Raw genomic sequence first — 18,916 nt, 5'->3', positions numbered from 1 at the left:
CCCAGGAATATAGCAACACCTTATCCTCCTTCTCCCTGGAAAAGTGTTGCAGCTCAAATCCAAGGGGTGAACCTCTTGATGGAAGAGCAGCCGCCCAACCTGGTTTGGGAGCCAGCAGGAAAAAGGAGAGCAGGACCACCTAGAGGACCTACGTGAAAGAAGGGTGGCTAAGTCGCCACAGAAAATGTTTACTTGAGTCTGAAAGAAAATACCTGCAATCAGAGTTTCACCCTCAGTTTTTGGACAGAACCAACAATAGGCTATTAAATTATTGATTTTACCACCTGTAATGTAAACACTCTAGCAGATCAGTAAAGACACCTGGTAAATATTTTATATCTAACTGTGGGGTTGAGCTCCCAATCAACCACCACACTTCTTTCAGTCAGGTACTCAATAAGTGCTTGCTGATCGTTACAGCTAATGCTACTGAGCTCGTATTATAGTCCAGATCCTCTTCTAAGCACTTTTAAACATTACTTCTAATAATTATCAAACCAACCCTAAAAGGTAGATTGAACCTATTTGTGATGGTTAATTTGTGATGGTCAGCATGACTGGCCAGCAGGCACCCAGATTAGTTGTTTCTGCCAGTGTCTGTGAAAGTGTTTCTGGATGAGACTAGCATTTGAATTGGTGAACTCATAAAGCCGCTGAGCATCATCCAACCTGTTGAGGACCTGAATAGAACCAAAGGTGGGGAAGGAGGAATTTGCCAATTCCTCCCCTGCCTCACTGATTAAGCCAGGACATCTTATTTCATCTTCTCCAGCTCTTAGACTGGAATTTACACCATCAGCAACCCTGGTTATCAGGCCTTCAAACTCAAACTGAATTTCACCACTGACTTTCCAAGGTTTCCAGCTTGCAGACAACAGGTCATGACGCTTCTCAGCCTCCTTGATTGTATGAGCCAACTCCTCATAATAAATCTCCATATATATGTAGATTCTGTAGGTTCTGTTTCTCTGGAGAACCCAGGATTATAAAGAATCCTGTAGCTCAGAGGAATCAATGAGCTTGCCCAGACTTTCAGCAAGGAAGTGGCAGGGGCAGGATTTGAGCCAGGCCTGCATGACTCCAAAGCCCAGCCAGGCTCTTTCCAAGACACAAACAAATATCCACAACAGCAAAGTGTGCTGAATTCACTGGACTTTAAAATTTAAAAAAAAAAAAATGAGGCAAGCCAAAAGTCCAAATTTGGGTACATGTAAAGGTTATCCCTTTCAGTAAAATAGAAAGTCAGACTCAGAATTGTTATCATTAAGCATATGTGCCTTAGTTCTGAAGGTCAAAAAAGTCAACCATCCAGAAATTAAAGTGCAAGTCCCTTTATCTCCAGCATTTAACATAGAAGACAGTAGAACAAGCTCCTAAAAGTTTTAAGCCCTAGGTTGGGACTCCAGAGACTTGGGTTCTACTCCTCTATCAGTTACGAAGTCCCTAAGCAACTTGTTTGCCCTGTCCTCCGGTCTTGCCTACAAAAGGCAGGGATTTGATTCTACAAGATGTGTGAGTTCCCATCTTGATCTGGGGCTAAGATTTCTCAGCACTGACACTAATTCACCTCATACCACCCTGAAGAGGCATGACCCATTTTTCAGACAAGAGTCGAGATTCAGCAAAGGTAAGTGCTTTACTCAGTACTTCATCAGAAACAGGGCCTATTGTCTCCCTGGTTCTCCTGTATTGCCAGACGCTCCTTCTTCCCCATCTTGCCTTGGGATATTTAGTTGACAGTGGCTGAGGTAGGATGGAAGGGAACCAGAATGCATCTCTCCACCCTTCCCTAATGCTGACCATATCTCACTACCGACTGCCATGAGGCTTCCCAGAGAAGCCTCCACGTCCCTAACTCACCCCTGCTGGCAACCATCCCACAACGGAATGGGAAGGGGGCTGGGATGTATTTCCCACCGTTTGCATGGAGGTGATTAACAGTAGACTCGCCCAGTCACTTGGACCCCCAGGAGGGTCTGCTACTGAGAACAAGCTCTTCCCCTACCTGTTTACTGACACCTCGACACAAGCCCACAGTCTCTCATTTGGCCACCTGCCTCCCACTCATTCCAGTCACCCGGGCACAAAACCAAACCACGCTGTTCTTCTGTACAAAGATGTCCTTTGGTGAAAATTCCAAACACAAGCTTACCATGTTACATGAGGGCTATTAAACTGTTTAAGCCGGCCTTATGCTAAATCACTGGGGTTTGGCTGTCTCTCTCTACACGTCACACACTCACACCTCCCTGCCAATCTGGAGAAAAGTAGTTTTCTCCTCATCCAAATGTTCAGCAGTATGCATATTGAGCCCTTTACCCCTTGTTTATTTCTCCTTTCACCACCTCAGGGTATTTTATTTCTATTTTATTTCTGAGTACCATTTTTTCCACTTCATAGTTTCTCACTTTTACTTGCTAGGTATGTTCATTCCATCCTCTGTCTTTATTTTCCTTTCCTCTGGCAAAAAAAAAAAAAAAACAGAGAAAAACAAACAAAACAAAAAAAACACCTTTTATTTTTTAATTTTTTTAGTACTCTAAAGAGTGTTACATTGTGGGTTTTATTTCTCTTTACTTGCATTACACATCATTGGTCCTGGGCACAGAGGACTCCTTCTGCCCTTTTGGGGTTTACCAAGAATATGAAGCACTCGCTCACACACCTGTATGTCTTAGGTGCTCTGTGTGTGCTTTCTCATCAAATCCTCACTATTGCCTTATGAAATAGCTCTTTCCCTGTAACAGTGCCTCTCAGACTTTAATGTGCATATAAATATAAATCATCTGGATCTGGTGGTCTTGTTAATATACAGATTCCGATTCAATGGTTTGGATAAGGCCTTAGAATCTGCATTTCTTGCCAGAGCCCAGGTGGTCCTAAAGATGCTGTTCCGTGGGCCACACTTGCAGGTTGGGCCTGTGTTGGGACAGTGGCAGTACTTTTACATGATTGAGAGGCTGATGTGAAAATTCTGCCTACCGTTAGCATTTCCATCCCCGGTGGCCAGCACTGCCCTCTCCCCGTCATCTTCGCCTAAAATTAAACATTTCTAGAAAGGTCAACAAGTTCATCATGGACAGTGGATTGGTGACAATTTCAGAATGTGCAGCCTGAAAACAATGAAAGCACAGAGACAAGAATGACACCAAAGAAGGGGAGGGAAACGGGAGGCAACAATTGTTAGAGGTGAAAGTGACCCAATAAGAGACGAACACGATAGGATATTTCTTCAAGGAAGATGTGTGGACCCCTTACCCTAGGAGACAAGCACAGGAGGTGAGACACAGACTCTGCCATCTTGGAACTCACTGAATCTCCTTTCAAAGAACATTTATTGTGTGCCTACTGACATGAATACACATGCCAATATTCTCTTTATATACATACATCTTCTCATTAAATGCTCATGACCACCTTTTGAAGTAGCTATCACCCTCAGTTTTACAGACAAACAGAACTGAGGCTCAGAGGAATTGGTTAATTCTTCCCAAGATAATGACCAATTCACATAAATTGGATTCACTCCTCCACTTCCCACTGCAAGCTCAGGTCTCTATTATCACACAAGCTACCCAAAGACTGCGATAAAATCAAGGAGCCCACTCGAGTTCCAGAGACAGAGGAGCTTCTGCCTTTGATGAAACTTTTTTTAAAACGCATATATGACTCAAAAGACAGTGAATCTATTTATGCTCGTCAGGGCTTTGGATGCAAAGGGAGAGAAAGAATCTTCAGGACTACAGGGCAGAGGAGGGTGTGTGTGGTGTGCAGTGAAGCCCTTCTGCGGTTGTTATTTGGTGCACCTCTGATCTCTGTTAGGAAGTTGAAATCCTTGAGAGAAGAGAGTGACTAGACAGTCACTCTCTGAGACCGGCCTGTCTCTGCAGGAGAAACATGCTCAGCCTGTGTTTGATTATATCCCTTCCCACCCTGCCATGCCTTCTGAGACCAGTGTACCATAAACTACCCCAAGCATGGTTATATCAGTTTTCCCCCACCGTCAGGTCCATCTTCTGTATCTTTTAATAAACGCTTAGCTATTCCATTTAAAAATGTCTATCAATTCTGTAGTCCTGTTTCCTTCTCCTTTCCTCTATTTCCCCTTTTCTTCACCACGAGTTTCTTTGCTCTCTGCTCTCACAACGGAAGTCCTCACTCATTGTTTTAACTCCTTGTGACCTGGCTTCCATCCCCACTCCTCTCCTAAAACTGTTTACCTCCTTGGTCACCGAAGTCCCTTAATGGCCTTTTCTCTCCGACTGCCTCATCTCATGCCTGATCTTTCTCAATTTTGCTGTACAACTTAATGCTGCTGCTCATCTGCTTCATCTTGAAAAGCTCCCTCTGACTTTCAAAACGCAGCATGTCTCATCCTGCTCCAATATTGCTGGTCTTTCTCTCACTTCCTTAAAGATTTTTTCTCTTCCTCTCACCCCTAAATGTGGATGGCCTCTCTGACTTTTATCATTGATCCATTTCTATTTCCCTGGATGCTCCCTCCTTTGATGAGTTCTGTCCCTGCTGTGGCTTCACTTATGATATTTTGGGTAGATAACTTCTTGGCTCTGGACTCACATTTCCATCTGGCAACTGAACATTTCTACTTACCATTTTCTAAGTAACAATACTATCTCAAACCAACAAAATCTTTCCCCTGGTTTTACAAGTCCTATTAATGGTATCACTATTTTCCCATTCATCCAGAGTTAATTTGTGACATCTCACATCCTTAACCCTTAAGATCCAAGAGATCGTCAAATCCCGTAGATTCAACCTCCCCAACATTGCTCACATCCTCCCTATTCTCTTCTTCCTACTACACCTACTGCGGTCCAGATCCGTGCTGGACCTTCAATCTGCTACCTCTTTTCCGTTCTCACTTCCACGGCTTCAATAGCCCCAGTGTCTTCCTTCCTCGACTTCTTCCTACCTCGCATCCTTCCAAAATCCTTTGGACATAAATTTTCCAAAGTTAGAGCTCTGATCATGTCACTCCCTAAAACTTCCACTTCTTAACTGCCCAAATAATGAAGCCCAAACTGCCCAAATAATGAAGCCCAAAAATCCTATTGTTAAATAATCTCCAAACAATGACCCGACCTTACATTCCAAGACGGAAACCCCACGTCCATTTTATTTATACCTTCTTACGCAACCACCAAACTAGATGCTCCTTATTCCACGAATATCCACCATGCTTATCCTCGTCTGAGTCTCTCCTCATAGTTCCTCTGTCTGAAATGTCCTCCTCAGCATCAAACTCAGTTGCCCTTTTTTCCACACTAATCAGGAGTGATCTTTCTTCCCCTGCTTTGAATCCCCAGAACTTGTACTTAAGTATCTTTAATAGTTTCTCCCTCAAATTACTTAGAATAACTTGTACAATAACTTGTAAGAAAATGTGTTAACTACCTTGGAATCTAGAAGCAAAGATAAGACATGCGTCCAAATAGCTATCATCAAAGAGGTTCCGTGGTGGTCAGTGCATCCCAATTTTTTTTTTCTATTAGTGAAAACAGTGAATGTATGTGTAGAGGGACAAGGTGGGGGGGTCACATGAGTTTTTATTGATAAACACTAGTAAAATATTACTTGTTAACTATTCAAAAATACATAACCTTGGTAACTCCTAAAGCAGTTCCATTTCATCATCATCCCAGGTGGTAGAAACATATACCAATGCTTCTCACACAATAATGTGCATTGTAAGTACTTGAGAACCTTAACGTGCAGACTGTGAACCAGTAGTTCTGCAAGAAGGGAGGACAGGCTGAGATTCTACATTTCTAACAAGTTTCTAGGTTATGCCTATGATGCTGGTCTATAGATCACATTTAAAGTAGCAAGGAGTCTTAAACCATGCTTGAAAATCACTCAATATTTTCAGTGTGAGAATTCAGATACACCCTGAGGTTTATACTCCAATTGACAGCTGCAGAAATTTAAAGTGGATTCAAATGGATTAAAATTTGTGAAATTCATCTGCAAACGGGCCTTTATCTCTATTAAATGGCCTTGTAGTTTTTCAAATTTCGCAATTCTGGGGAGCTCAAAGCAATGTGGCAATGGAAAGTGAATGTGGTATTCAGTTACCTGTGGCAGGTGAGTGTGCATAGCTGCACATCCTTCACCATATCAGCAAGTCTTGTTTTCTCCTTCCGTAATTTCAAGTTGAATGTGTCACATGTCTTCTCTCATCAGTAAGGAAGTACAATCTTGTGTGTCTCTAGGAACCAATAAATTGGGTCTCTAAGAGCCCCTGAATGCCCCAAAGCCCTTGATCTAAGAAAGTAACTCAAAAAATTCCATCTTTCCAACAAGTTTCCATGACCTAGCCATCTGCCTGCAGAAAAATAAACTAAGTTTCCATACCCTGCATCAATCAATTTCTTCCCAACCTCTCCTAATCTGGCAAGCATTAAGGGCAGAAATGAGAAGAACATTCACAGCCCTAATCATTTCCTCCGTCACATCATACAAAGAACTTACAGAGTTCTCAGCACAGACTTTCCCAACAAATGATGCAATGGAAGGGGCACCCACTCACCTTCTCATATGATTTGAGTAAAATGTTAATGTCTTCTCTTGCCTCACACTGCAGGTGCCCATGTGTGACCACTGGCCTCAGTTTTTCCACAATAAGACTACGTAAATTTCATATTGGTAAGAGGTTAGGCTCTTCTGGCTCATGTTGGCTAACTTTATAAAGTCATTTTTACTAAATATTTCCGACACACACTATATCCTGTTTTTAAGACCCAAATCATGGTTTTTATTAAGTCACTAGGTACACCCTTCTACCTCATATACCAAAAGTTTTTCCCAGGGAAGTAAGGGTGTTCTTCTCTCATAGGACATCATTTCCTAAAAGCTCCACCATGGATCAAAAACCATTATTCATCCCAAAGAGTTAGTAAATTATAACCCATTTCCTCAATTATTTGACAAAAACAACCATTCTCTTTTATTCGAGTAACAGTACTGCATTTTTCTGCAGAGGATTACCTGTCCTGAATTTTCAGTTCTTGTGGTCCTGGTGGACCATCACTTGAAACAAGCCAGGTCAATGAAAAGGAAGCACCTAAAAGTGGGGAAAGTAGGAAGGTGGGAGTCTCTTTGCACGGGGGTGCTAAGCTGGTAAGATATAAAGTGGGAGCAGCTGGTGGCCCTCTTGGCACCCACGAAGACAGCCCATCTGAGAGCAGAGCCCACACACAAGAAAGAAGTGGAATATCAGATAGAGGTAACCTCATGTGAGCACCTGATGACAAATACCAACATAAGCCTTTTTTGGTTAAGTGACCTTGAACTGGCTTTCTGTTAGTTATAACTGAAACTGTCCCGGCTGATATAAGACTTCGGAAATGATGATGATAATAATAGCTAACCCCAACACGGTACTTACCATATTCTGGGCTCTGTTGTAAGTACGATCCATATATTGATTCATTTAATCTTCACTACAATTCTATGCAGCAGATGCTGTTATTGTCAACATTCTCTCCATTTTACAAATGAGGAAACTGAGACAAAAACCTTCCTCAGGCCACCCAGCTAACAAGTGATGAAATCAGGATTGAAACTTCAGCAGTCTGGCTCCAGAGTCAGTGCTGTGAATCCAAGCTGCTCAAAGAGTGGCCCACAGACTGGCTCCAGTCTATAAACTAATCAATGTTTGTGAAGAGAAATTGAGAGTGTGTGCCTAGAAACCTTCATGTAAAGCTGACATGGCTTTTTATTTTACTTTTTATTTATAAAAGTATTGGTCCATGATGAGTTGGGAATTTTTTTTTAATCGTATCCTTCACCACAGAGTTTGAGGAACATTATTTAGCTTGGAGCATAAGCATAGGGATTTAGATATAAATCACAACCTCTCTTGAAACATTTAAGTATCTATGAATAATGTTGGTGTCACTTGGCAATCCCAAAATATATTACTTCTTGATTCCATTCCAATGTTTCAAAATAGAGTTCTTTGAGGTATTTTTAGTTCCCATGACTCTGGATTAGAATGGGATCCTGAGTTCTCAGTGGACTTTTAAAGATGCTAATGCATTTTGAGTTAAAGCTACACAGCACGAAGGATCTTGGCAATGGTTTCTTCCCAGTGAACCTTGCCTGAAGGAAGCAGAGCAAAAGCAAAGGGACTCACAATTCCAGCCAAAGGAGAAATCACAGAATGTAAGTACCAGGAAAGGAGTGGTCCCAGAGAATTTGAAGAGGGGCTCCAAATGGAGGAGAAATTTGTAACAGCATAGAAGCCAGCTGTGACCCTGCAGGGTTCGCATATGCATCCACTTTGAGAAATATACTTGTAGCCTGTGCCCTAACACATTAAAAAAAAAAAAAAAATACAGTGCCTAGGACACAAGGTTAGTCCATCAGATCTATAAATAAATAAAAATATAAATAAGTCTTTCTTGAACAGACACACCTCACAAAGGGACAACAAGGCCATGAAAAAAAAATATGCTTGATATTGCTAGTCATGAGGGAAATGCAAAATAAAGCCACAAGATACCATTATACACCCACCAGAGTGGCTAAAATTAAAAAGACCGACAACAGCAAATGTTGACAAGGATATGGAACAACCGGAACTGTCATACATGGCTGACAGAAATGGAAAAAGAGTTGCCAGTTTCTTTTCAAGTTAAAATATACCTACCCTTTGACCCAGCAATTCTACTCCTGCATATTTACTTCTACATATTTATCCAAGAGAATTGAAAACATATGTTCACACTAAGACTTACACAAGAATGCTCATAGCCCTGAACTGGGAATAACACAAACAATCCCCAGTTAGTAGGAGAATGAATTAAAAAATTGTGATATGTTTCTACAATAGAATACTACTAAACAATAAAAATGAACAAACTATTGACACATGCAACAACAGGGATGAATATTACAGACAGAAATTGGACACAAAGGGTACATACTCTATGATTCCATTTACATGGAATTCTAAAATAGGCAAAGTAAATCTAACATGAAAATTATCAGAATGTTGGTTCCCTCTTGGGAAAGAGGAATGGGCAGGAAGATTGCATGGGAAAGGACATGAGGAAGTTTTCTGGGGAGATAGAAATGAGCTATATCATGATAGGGACGTGAGTAACAGGGGTATGTTGAGTGGAAGGTGTAAGATATGGATAAAAGTATAGATGAAGCAAGAATGGCAGAATATTAATCATTGTTGAAGATGCATGATGGGTACCTGAGTGTCATTATACCATTCTGATTGCTTTGCATCTATTTGAAATTTTCCATAATAAAAAGCTAGAAAATAAATAAAGTCTCTTGCAATTTAGTCAATGTCATCAGCACTTTTTATAAATAAATTTTTTTTCCAGAAAAAAAAATGCATTTAAGAACCAAATGCCACTTTAGGAATAAGTACCACCAACAAGATCTGTCCGGAGTATGAGGAAGAATATGTCATGCTCTACAATGCAGAGGGTATGCTTTTTTCTTAATATACAGTGTCTACCATTGTTACATCTAATAACTCAAAAAGCTCAGAGGAGAAAACAGTTCTCATTGATTTGCATACAACTGGTAATTGCTTCATTCAAGACACAGCACAACTCAACTTCAATGAAAAGTTCCTAAATACAAGGCAAGGATTATGAAATAAAAACATTTAAAATTTTTGTCTTCTCCTTACAGCTTATTATTTCACTATAAATGCCAAATAATGATTTTAAAACCAAGCTATCTGAGGTTTCAATCAAGTAAAGTCAAATGTTTCTGCCTGTCACTTAGGAAATACTAGAAAAAACTTCCAAGTCCAACAACAAGTGAAAGAATGAATACATTGCCATACAGCACATTCTGTAAATGTCTAGTTGATAAAGAATGATTTAAAACAAGGTACAATGCTGATGCTATGTCAAGTGAAACAGAACACAAATGTACTTATAATACCAACTCTTAAATATATTTACATTTGTGGAGAAAAAAACTCAAGAATACAATGACTATCAGCATCATATTGTTACATCACTGGATGGTGAAATAATGAATATTTTGTATTTTTTTTCTTTATACTTTTCTGAATGTTTCCAGTTTTCTATAAAATTATAACCGGAAAACGAAACAAAAAAGTCACCTGTAAGTGGGGAACATGTCTTGCTACAACTCAAATTCTTACTCAGCAACAGTACAAAAAACAAGTTTATTTTTTTATGTCATTTAGGTTTTCTGAGAAAGGATAATGGTTCCTGGTGAGTTAGTACTGTAACAGCTTGCCTAGGAAGACTCCTCTTTCTCCAGCTGCCTTTAAAACGAATTCATAATACCCACTGTGATTATTTTGGTATGGGGAAAAACAAGGATAGCAAGCCAACAACCATTTTTCATTCTACTGCAAACATCCTTTATTCCAAATTCCCTCATCATGTTCATCCCGCAAGTGATTCCAGCAACATGCCATCCCTCAGCCAAGGCACTGGGGCATAGAAACGCTGGTCGACAGAACAGTCCATCTGGGTTGAATCTCAGTGCAGAGCAGAAAAGAAAATAAATTTGACTTAGTCTTCTCCTACTGAGTATGAGGGACCTATGTGGCTGCCTGATTACAGAAAACAGTAGCTGGCCTTCACCACCTCGCTTTTCAGAAGCTCCAAGGAGAGATAAATCAATAATACCTTGTTATTGTTACCCTGGAGCATGCCACGGAGAGTTGAGCTGGTAGAAATGGTTTAATCACAGAACCTTTACCACAGCTTCTGTGGAGAAGAACTGGCTGTCTCACCAGGCGCACCTCTGCACCCCACCCAGTATAATGAATTCAAATTTGATGAAAATACAGCCAGCTGTTCTTAATCGTTTGGGGTTGGTTGGCTGTATTCAATGGGGGTGGCAGTGTACTTTTTGTGGTTATCACTGTTTAGTAATACAGTAACACTTCAATTATCCATACAGAAGACCAGCTGGACTACCAAGCCATGCCCTAGAGTGGCACTGTCCAATATGGAAGCTACTTGTCACTTGTGCCTGTGGAGCACTTGAAATGTAGCTAGACCAAACACCGTAAGTAGAGATGCACCGTAAGTATAAAATTCACATTGAATTTTGAAGACCTAGTACAGAAGAAAAAATGATGTAAAGTATCTCAATACTTTTTATGTTAGTTGCATACTGAAATGATACTATCATGAGCATATTGGGTTAAGTAAAACGCATTATTAAAACTAATTTTTCTGTTTCTTTTCAGTTTCTTACTGTGACTGCTAGAAAATTTTGAATTACATATGTCGTGCACATTTTAATTCTATTGGAGAGTGCTGCTTTACAAAATGATCAGTGTTCATTAAATGTGTACTTGTGACTACTTACCCTGGAACACCCTACATAGAAACGTCCATGTGAGAAATGGCTTTGTCCTAAATAACAACTGTATCTCACCACGTCTGCTCTTATGACTTTCAATTTGGGCCTCCACGGTGACCCCATTCTTCATTTTCTCTGCCCTTGGAGATTTAATACATAGGAAATATCCCTCCCTTTAGCTGTCCCACAGGCTGCCCACTGTTACCCCTGTCCTTGCAGGAATGACTGTGTCATTCAGGGTCCCTAGGCACCTCTGTTGGAGCAGTCAAACCAGGGAACCTAACACTACCTCTTGTAGTGTTTGGTTCCCTGGACAACATCCTACCTTAATGAAGGAAGCAACTGCTCATGTGCCTCCAAAGTCAGGTATGCTTCTCCTAGCTGGTACTCAGGTGACTTTTCAAAGAATTTTGAGAGAAAGAAAAATTCTTAGCCAAAAGACACAAATAGTAAACTGGCTGGTTCTGAGATAATGAGGCTGAATATGTTCCCTAGAGAATAAAGCCCCTGATCCCACCTGGCTGGGTAAAGCCCATAGTTAGCCTACTAAGCCTTCCCCTCTGGCTAAATGGCTAATTATTTCTGATAATGGTGGTCTGTACTAACACCTCACCTGCCCTACGGCAGAGCAGATCTATCAAGTGAGGAGGGTAGTAATTACTGGTGATACTTGCAAACACTCATTATCTAAGCTCCTGGGTCCTTAGGAGACAGATATGAGATATAAGGGGATCAACTCATGACAATGCCAAAAGGAAACTGCAGCCATTTGAAAAGCAAAATGTGGTGACTGTTAATTTCTAAAAGTAAATCCAAAGAGTGTTAAACGTTCAAAGTAAGACTCTTAACATTTTGCAGTTACGTATATCTTCTGGCATCTGAGAATTGTTTCTTGCCTTCCTTTCTCCCCCCATTAGCTGTTGTGACTGCAGCCGACACCTCTGCCTCCAAAACATGCTGATACCTCCTTTTACCTCTCAATCTCCTTCCAGACTCCATTTCTCAGCTATGTTCCCTAGAGCTCCTCGCACTTTGGCAGGTACAGAGAATGTACGCGATACATACAGATAAATTGGTTATTTTTTGTCTTTAGCTGTATTTGATTGCCTTCTTTTGACAGCAGAATATTCTCAAACATTTCACTAGACCAAAGCTTGATGACCCAAACAGATCGTCAGTTATGGTTAATGATAGGAAACGTAAAGGTCACTTGTAAACACTCTTATGAATATTATACTGCGATACCGTGAACCGTTGAGACTTCTCGGTTTCAAGGAAGATTTCTGATGCTATTGAGATTTCAATGTAGAATTTATTTTAGGCTAAGGAAATATCACAGAGGAAAACGTAAACTATGTGAATTCAAATGTGAAAGCACCTTGTTGACCAATCTAAGACTCTCAGAAACACTCTCCTTTTTCTTCAGGAAAGAAAGTTTATAGAGAGTCGTGATGCACAGAACGGTAGACCTTTCCTTTTTAAGACACACTGGGGTTTCATTCTGATGTGAGGAAACCAGATTTCAAAAGACAGACCTTGTTGGAAAGTCACCAATTGGCCACAAACAAAAATGTCTGTGAGGTTTGATATTTCTCAATCCAGCTTTGAGTTTTGTTTTACTTTTTACATTTTCTGAATGTACTTGTCATAAAATAAAATCCCAAATTCTACTTCTGAATAATCTGAAAAAGAGAGTCCTTTGATCTTCAGAGTTTTCTTGACTTTTAAGAAGAAAAAAAAGATAAGAAAATTTCAAAATATTTAATTCCCGTACCTATATAGTAAATGCTTTTTTAAACATTATTCCAAGAAAAAGCAGCTAACAAAAAAACATCTTGTGATTTCACTGATATGTGGTATATAAACCAAGAACAACAAAAGAACAAGACAAACAAATGAGAAACAGAATCTCATAGACACAGACAATAGTTTAGTGGTTGCCAGAGGGTAAGGGGGGTGGGGGGTGGGGGGTGGGAGATGAGGGTAAGGGGGATCGAATATATGGTGATGGAAAGAGAACTGACTCTGGGTGGTGAACACACAATGGGATTTATAGATGATGTAATACAGAATTGTACACCTGAAATCTATGTAATTTTACTAACAATTGTCACCCCAATAAATTTAATTTAAAAAAAAAAAAAAAACCATCTTGTAAGAGAAAATTTATAGGTGTAAAATAAAAAATATAGACATACAAAACTCTGAATATGTCATATGGAAAAAAATTTTCATAGTGGCATCTTAAGAGGACTCTACTTTCAATATGATTATGGAATCCACTCAATCACTGGGCACATGACAGATTTCCTGCCATCTTTTGTTTGTTTGTTTGTGTTTATTTTGCCTTAACTCACAACAGTCAAAAAACACTTCATTTGTTAAAACTCTAAAAGTATACTTATCTTTCTTTTTTGTCTGACATCTTAGCGAGGCTGCAGCTGTATCCGCTGCTCTCTGAGCTTCACCGTGCGGCCCAAGGACGACAAGGAAAGAAGAAAGATGCTGGAAAGTCAGCCAAGAAAGACAAAGACCGAGTGAACAAATCTGGAGGCCAGGCCACAAAGAAGAAGTAGTCCACAGACAAAGTTTGGGACAGGCTCAATAACATAGTCTTGTTTGACAAATTGACGTATGACCAACTCTGTAAAGAAGTTCCCAACTACAGGCCTATGACCCCTGCTGTTGTCTCTGAGAGACTGAAGAGCTGCGGTTGCTTGGCCAGGGCAGCCCTTCAGGAGCTCCTTAGTAAAGGACTTATTAAACTAGTTTCAAAGCACAGAGCTCAAATCATTTATACCAAAAACTCAAGGGTGGGGATGCCCCAGCTAGTGATGAAGATACATGAATAACAGGTTCCACCCGCTGTACATTTTGAAAAATGAAACTTTGTTACATCAAAAAAAGAAGTATATTTATCTTTTGAAATGAAGGCCCACACAGATATGCACACACAAAAATACAGTTTTGTACGTTATCCAAAGAAGACTGGCATCTTTATTGCCATGGTCCTGATGTGTAATAACTACATCCCATCTGCATCTTCAAACCTATATGCATCATAAATTCCAAGAAACCTCATCATAAAACTTCTATTCTTACACAGTTTCCACGATAGAATAGAGCAGCACTTTGTAGTATTATAGCACTTTCCATCCAAGAATAGAAAAAGCCTTTTATGATTCCTTTGTTTTCCTCCAGATAACCATGGAGGAAGGTCAATGGTACATATATTTTATTGAAACTCTTATCCAGGAAAACATAAAACCAAGAGAAGAGAGTGAGATTGTGAGCTCCTTGAGGTTACACACTACTTTCTTGAGTTATTAAAACTTAAAAAAAAAAGTTAATTGATTGAAAATGTAAAGTTCTAACTCCATCTTAACATTGTTATCAGTGAAATATTTTTTATTCTCTCCACCAACATCTTGTCTCCAGCCAAAAGATATTCCTCACCGCACACATTATACTCAACCCCACAGTCACTGAAAACATAAAACATAGAAATCTGGATGCTTCTCTTGTAGGACTGGGGTAACCTCACCTTACCTAAAGCATGAGCGCCTTAGGGCAACTTGAAAGGCAGGAGGCAGCCTAACTGCCTGGGCCACAAAGAGGTCCCCAAATAAGGTAAGGACAAGATGTTACTTCAGCCAAATACCCAGATATGTGTTTGTTCTGTTTCATGTATGGAACATTGTTTAAAAGAAAACAGGAGAAAAGAGGAGAAGAGGAGGCGAGGAGGGGGTGGTAAGGAGAAGAGAGAAAAGAGAAAAAGGTATAAAGGGAATCCCTCTCCCAATATTAACACATTTTTAGCAACCATTCAGCAGATGGGACACATTTTGGTCATTAATAATACTTAAAAAGATCAGTCTCAACTCCACTGTGACTTAGAGCAAAATTTGTATGCGTGGGAACTAATCATTTTCCACTTCTCCATTTGTGAGCTTGCCAAGCAATTATTCCATAATTTGCCAAGCAAAATAACTCTGTTGCCCACCAAGAAGAGACTAAAAAGGAAATAATATGTGTATATAAAGAAAAATATATAAAATATACATCTTATCCTTTTTTTAATTTTTTGGGTAAAATTTATGAACAGCTGGTATCTCTGAAGATATACTATTTTGTCTTGGCAACATAACTGTTCATTGATCCATACGGGTATTCGTGGTGATCACGTTAATAAAATACAAAATAGAAATATCTTTGAGTTGTATTTGTTTTTCAGAAAAAAAACCTCATATATCTCCACAGCATTCTCACTGCTCTTTCTGCTGTCAGCGACAAAATGGCTGAGGGGAGGGCACTGAGCCCAATCTTAAACAGGACATTTAAAATAGGGTGGGGGTAGGAGACTGAAAGACAGGGAAAGGTGTGAAGATCTGAGTCTTAGGGATTCACTGGGCATTAGGGCAAAGCACTGTACTTCAACGGCCTCACTTCTTTCCTCTCAAAATGAGGACTAAAAAGTTTACATGGTTTATTTTATTTGAAGCAAAAATAATTTAAACTTAATAAACTGTAGGGGGTATTTGAAGGGTGAGGGTTGGGGCATGGTTAGAATGAGGGAGAACAAACACTTTCATGAAGAAGCTGGTGGTCTGCAGGTCACATTTTGAGAAACATTGTCAACAGTGACTTTTTTCAGCTTATTCAACGTCTTTATATTTATTTTTATCATTGCTTCCTTATAAACAAAGTTTTGCCAATAAATAGATTCCACACATGAGAAAACTAAAAACAAAACAAAAATCCCCAAACCCCTTCTGAAAATTTCAAATAAACATTCCTGGTGTTCTGTACCCTGTGGTTATGTCCATTCCACAGACAGAAGCAACAGGGATGCCCCAGGCACTGTTCTGGGCAATGGGAACGGAAAGGTGAGAAGGCAGACTTCTGGGGTCTACGTCTAACAGGAAGAGAGAAATAAGTAAATAAGTAATTAAAGTACAATGGGATAAATATAATATATCTAAGTACAGCTACATGCAACTTCCATATACTAGCTGCTAAATGAAATAAAGAAGAGAGTTGTGCAAGCACTCCATCTGTTTTGAGATGGTAGAAAATCAAGATGATATTGCTATCCCTGCTGAGACCATGACTCATTTTCCTAGTGGAAGCCAAGAACATATAAGTTACCCTGGCTCTGATTTCCATAGTTTAGGAATTTTAATCCAAAAGCTATAAAACATGGCAATTGCTGTGTGGCCTAAAGCCTAAAAGAATAAGTGAGTGTCCTGCCCTAGATCTCAGAGGTATGGTGATCCTCTTCTCTGTGCAGTTATTTTTCTCATGGAACAGGTCTTTCCCACATGTGCTCTTGGGTCCTCGTACCTACCTACCATGAAGAAGTTGTTTCTGCAAGGTAACTCAAGGCTTAGTAGGAGAAAAATTCTTTTACTATAATAGCAAGAGAAAGTACTAGCAGAAAATTAATATTTGCAATTCAATTGCTTAGATCCTCTGCTTAAAGTTATCAGCAAAAAGAACATTTCTATCCCTCCTCTGCATTTAGGACTCAAAGCCCCCACCTCACTCCTGCCCCCTCCGCAAAGAAAGCAGAGACTAACGGACAATACTCCCCTGAGGCTAGATACAAAATTAGACAGGAAGGAAGTGGGTGGAAAGGTGAAATAAGGGAACAGAGCACTGAGGAGCTGTAAGGCAAGCAAAGAGGCAGAGAGACTTAAGGGAGAGAGTCCAAAAAGAGTCTTAGTTATCCTGTGGTTGATCGCATGATGTGTCCCGAGTATTTAAGACCAAAGCCCCAGAGTTCAGGAATAAGTTGAATTTTCCAATTTCCACCACCTTAAAGACTTAGAAAGATATAGAATATAGGACGTGCATCTGAAATAGTCAATTAAAAGTGTTTGTGATTCTATGTTTATGCTTGACTAGCTAACTGTGGAGTCTTTGTTATTAACTAGAGTACCTCCTCCTTCCAGAATAAGGAAGATTAATTGGATATTTTAGCAGTGACGTCTAACAGTCTTTGGCCTCTTCTTCAATCCAAGGGAATTTTTAAATAACATGCTTCCTCTGCATGTGCTGTTATTTCAGCATCTACTGTGTGATCTGTTGAGGATATACCCAAACTTATAATCCCCAAATTAAAAATTTCTGGGGTTAGTCTGAGAAGTTTAAGACGATCAAACAGAGCTCCTAGGGGCATCTGGGCCAAATCCAATATTGGAAGAGGGCCATCACTGACCTATTAAATTAACCCCTAGTATTCAGATTGCCACCTTAGGAAATTATATTGCCTTAGTTTCACCTAAATCCTAAAGTCAAAGTCTCTCCTTGTGAAAGTACTGAAAATACCTATGCTCATGATCAATTTCCATGGGAACCATGACTAAGGCAGGTCAAGTGTGGGTTCATCTGACTCCCATCTCCATATTCTTTGCAAATATAAACAGAAGGGCAATATCTTCACTAGTCCTCATTGTTGTGAGTGACTGGAGTAGAAACCTCCATTCTCCTTCCCTCCCTAACTCAATCCTTCCTTTATTTTGTATCTGAATAGAGGCAAAGAACCAGGGATAATTCAATCTTCCTCCATGTAATATGGAAACCGCCTCGTTCCTCTATTTCCTTCTACTTTTGCTTTCTCTAGTTTTTATCTATTCTTCCTCCAGGCACACAATCCTATGGCACATATGTAATATGCTCAAACATAAGCATTGAGGGAAGAGCCTGGCCATTGACTTCCATGCCTCCTTTAGACAGGAAAGCCCTAGAAGCTGCATCTTAACACAGACACTAGGTTTTAGTCAACTCTTCACAGTAAGGCAAGGGCAGAATACAAGGATATAATAGGTACTATGAAGCAGAGGGAAATAACTAGGGTATCAGTTGAGATTCTTTGGGTTACAAGTAATAAAAAAACCAATTCCTACTGGATGAAGCAAAAGAGAAGGCATATTTTATGGACTCACAAAACTGAACAGTCCATGTTCGATCCTGCTTGCTGAAGGAGCTTTGTTTTAGTCACAAGCATTTCTGGGTTCCTCCTTCTAGCTCTTCTTCCTCTAGACAAGCTCTAATCTTTGATTCCACAGGATGGTTCCTAGTAACTTCAGGCTCATATCTTTACAACCCCAAGTTCAACAAAAAGAAAATCTGCTTCCCCAGTAGATCAAACAGCAGTACCAGAAGTGAATTTCATTTTACTTTGATTGGCCCACTTTTGATCACGTGCACATCTGTGACCAAGGGAATACACTGCACAGATTGGTTCCACCTAGGGCACATGCTTCACTCCCTCAGGTCCGGGTTTGAAGTCAGTCTCAGAGGAAGCACGTGCACTTAGAATAGGAAAGGGGAACCATCAAAGTAAAAGTGTGTCCTCAAGAAGGGTGTGCAGGTAACTGAAGGGCGAAGTTAGTAAGCATTCATTAGGCTGCGCCAACTCTGCAGGGATGATCAAGACATGCTTCCTACAGGAGACTGAAAGAAACTTTAGAACTAAGTTGTGAAGAATGAGTAGGAGTTAGGCCAAAGAAGGCTGATGTGAGAGTAGACAGAGCATCCAAAGCTAGGAGGACAAATGCAGTGGACA

The 18,916-nt window shown here is 40.0% G+C and overlaps 1 long non-coding RNA gene and 1 pseudogene across 1 annotated transcript in view; one reads left to right on the top strand and one right to left on the bottom strand.

Moving 5' to 3' along the window:
• LOC148758695 (uncharacterized) overlaps positions 1 to 18,916 on the bottom strand; it is a 221,118-nt gene that overhangs the window by 154,323 nt on the left and 47,879 nt on the right. The gene's annotated exons all lie outside the window — the stretch shown is intronic.
• Positions 1,589 to 14,194, top strand: LOC109444435 (small ribosomal subunit protein eS25 pseudogene; annotated as a pseudogene).

Source organism: Rhinolophus sinicus, chromosome 3, assembly GCF_057876585.1.
Source record: "Rhinolophus sinicus isolate RSI-liver-muscle chromosome 3, RSI-T2T, whole genome shotgun sequence".
Lineage (NCBI taxonomy): Eukaryota > Metazoa > Chordata > Mammalia > Chiroptera > Rhinolophidae > Rhinolophus > Rhinolophus sinicus.
This window is presented reverse-complemented; position numbering and strand designations above follow the sequence as displayed.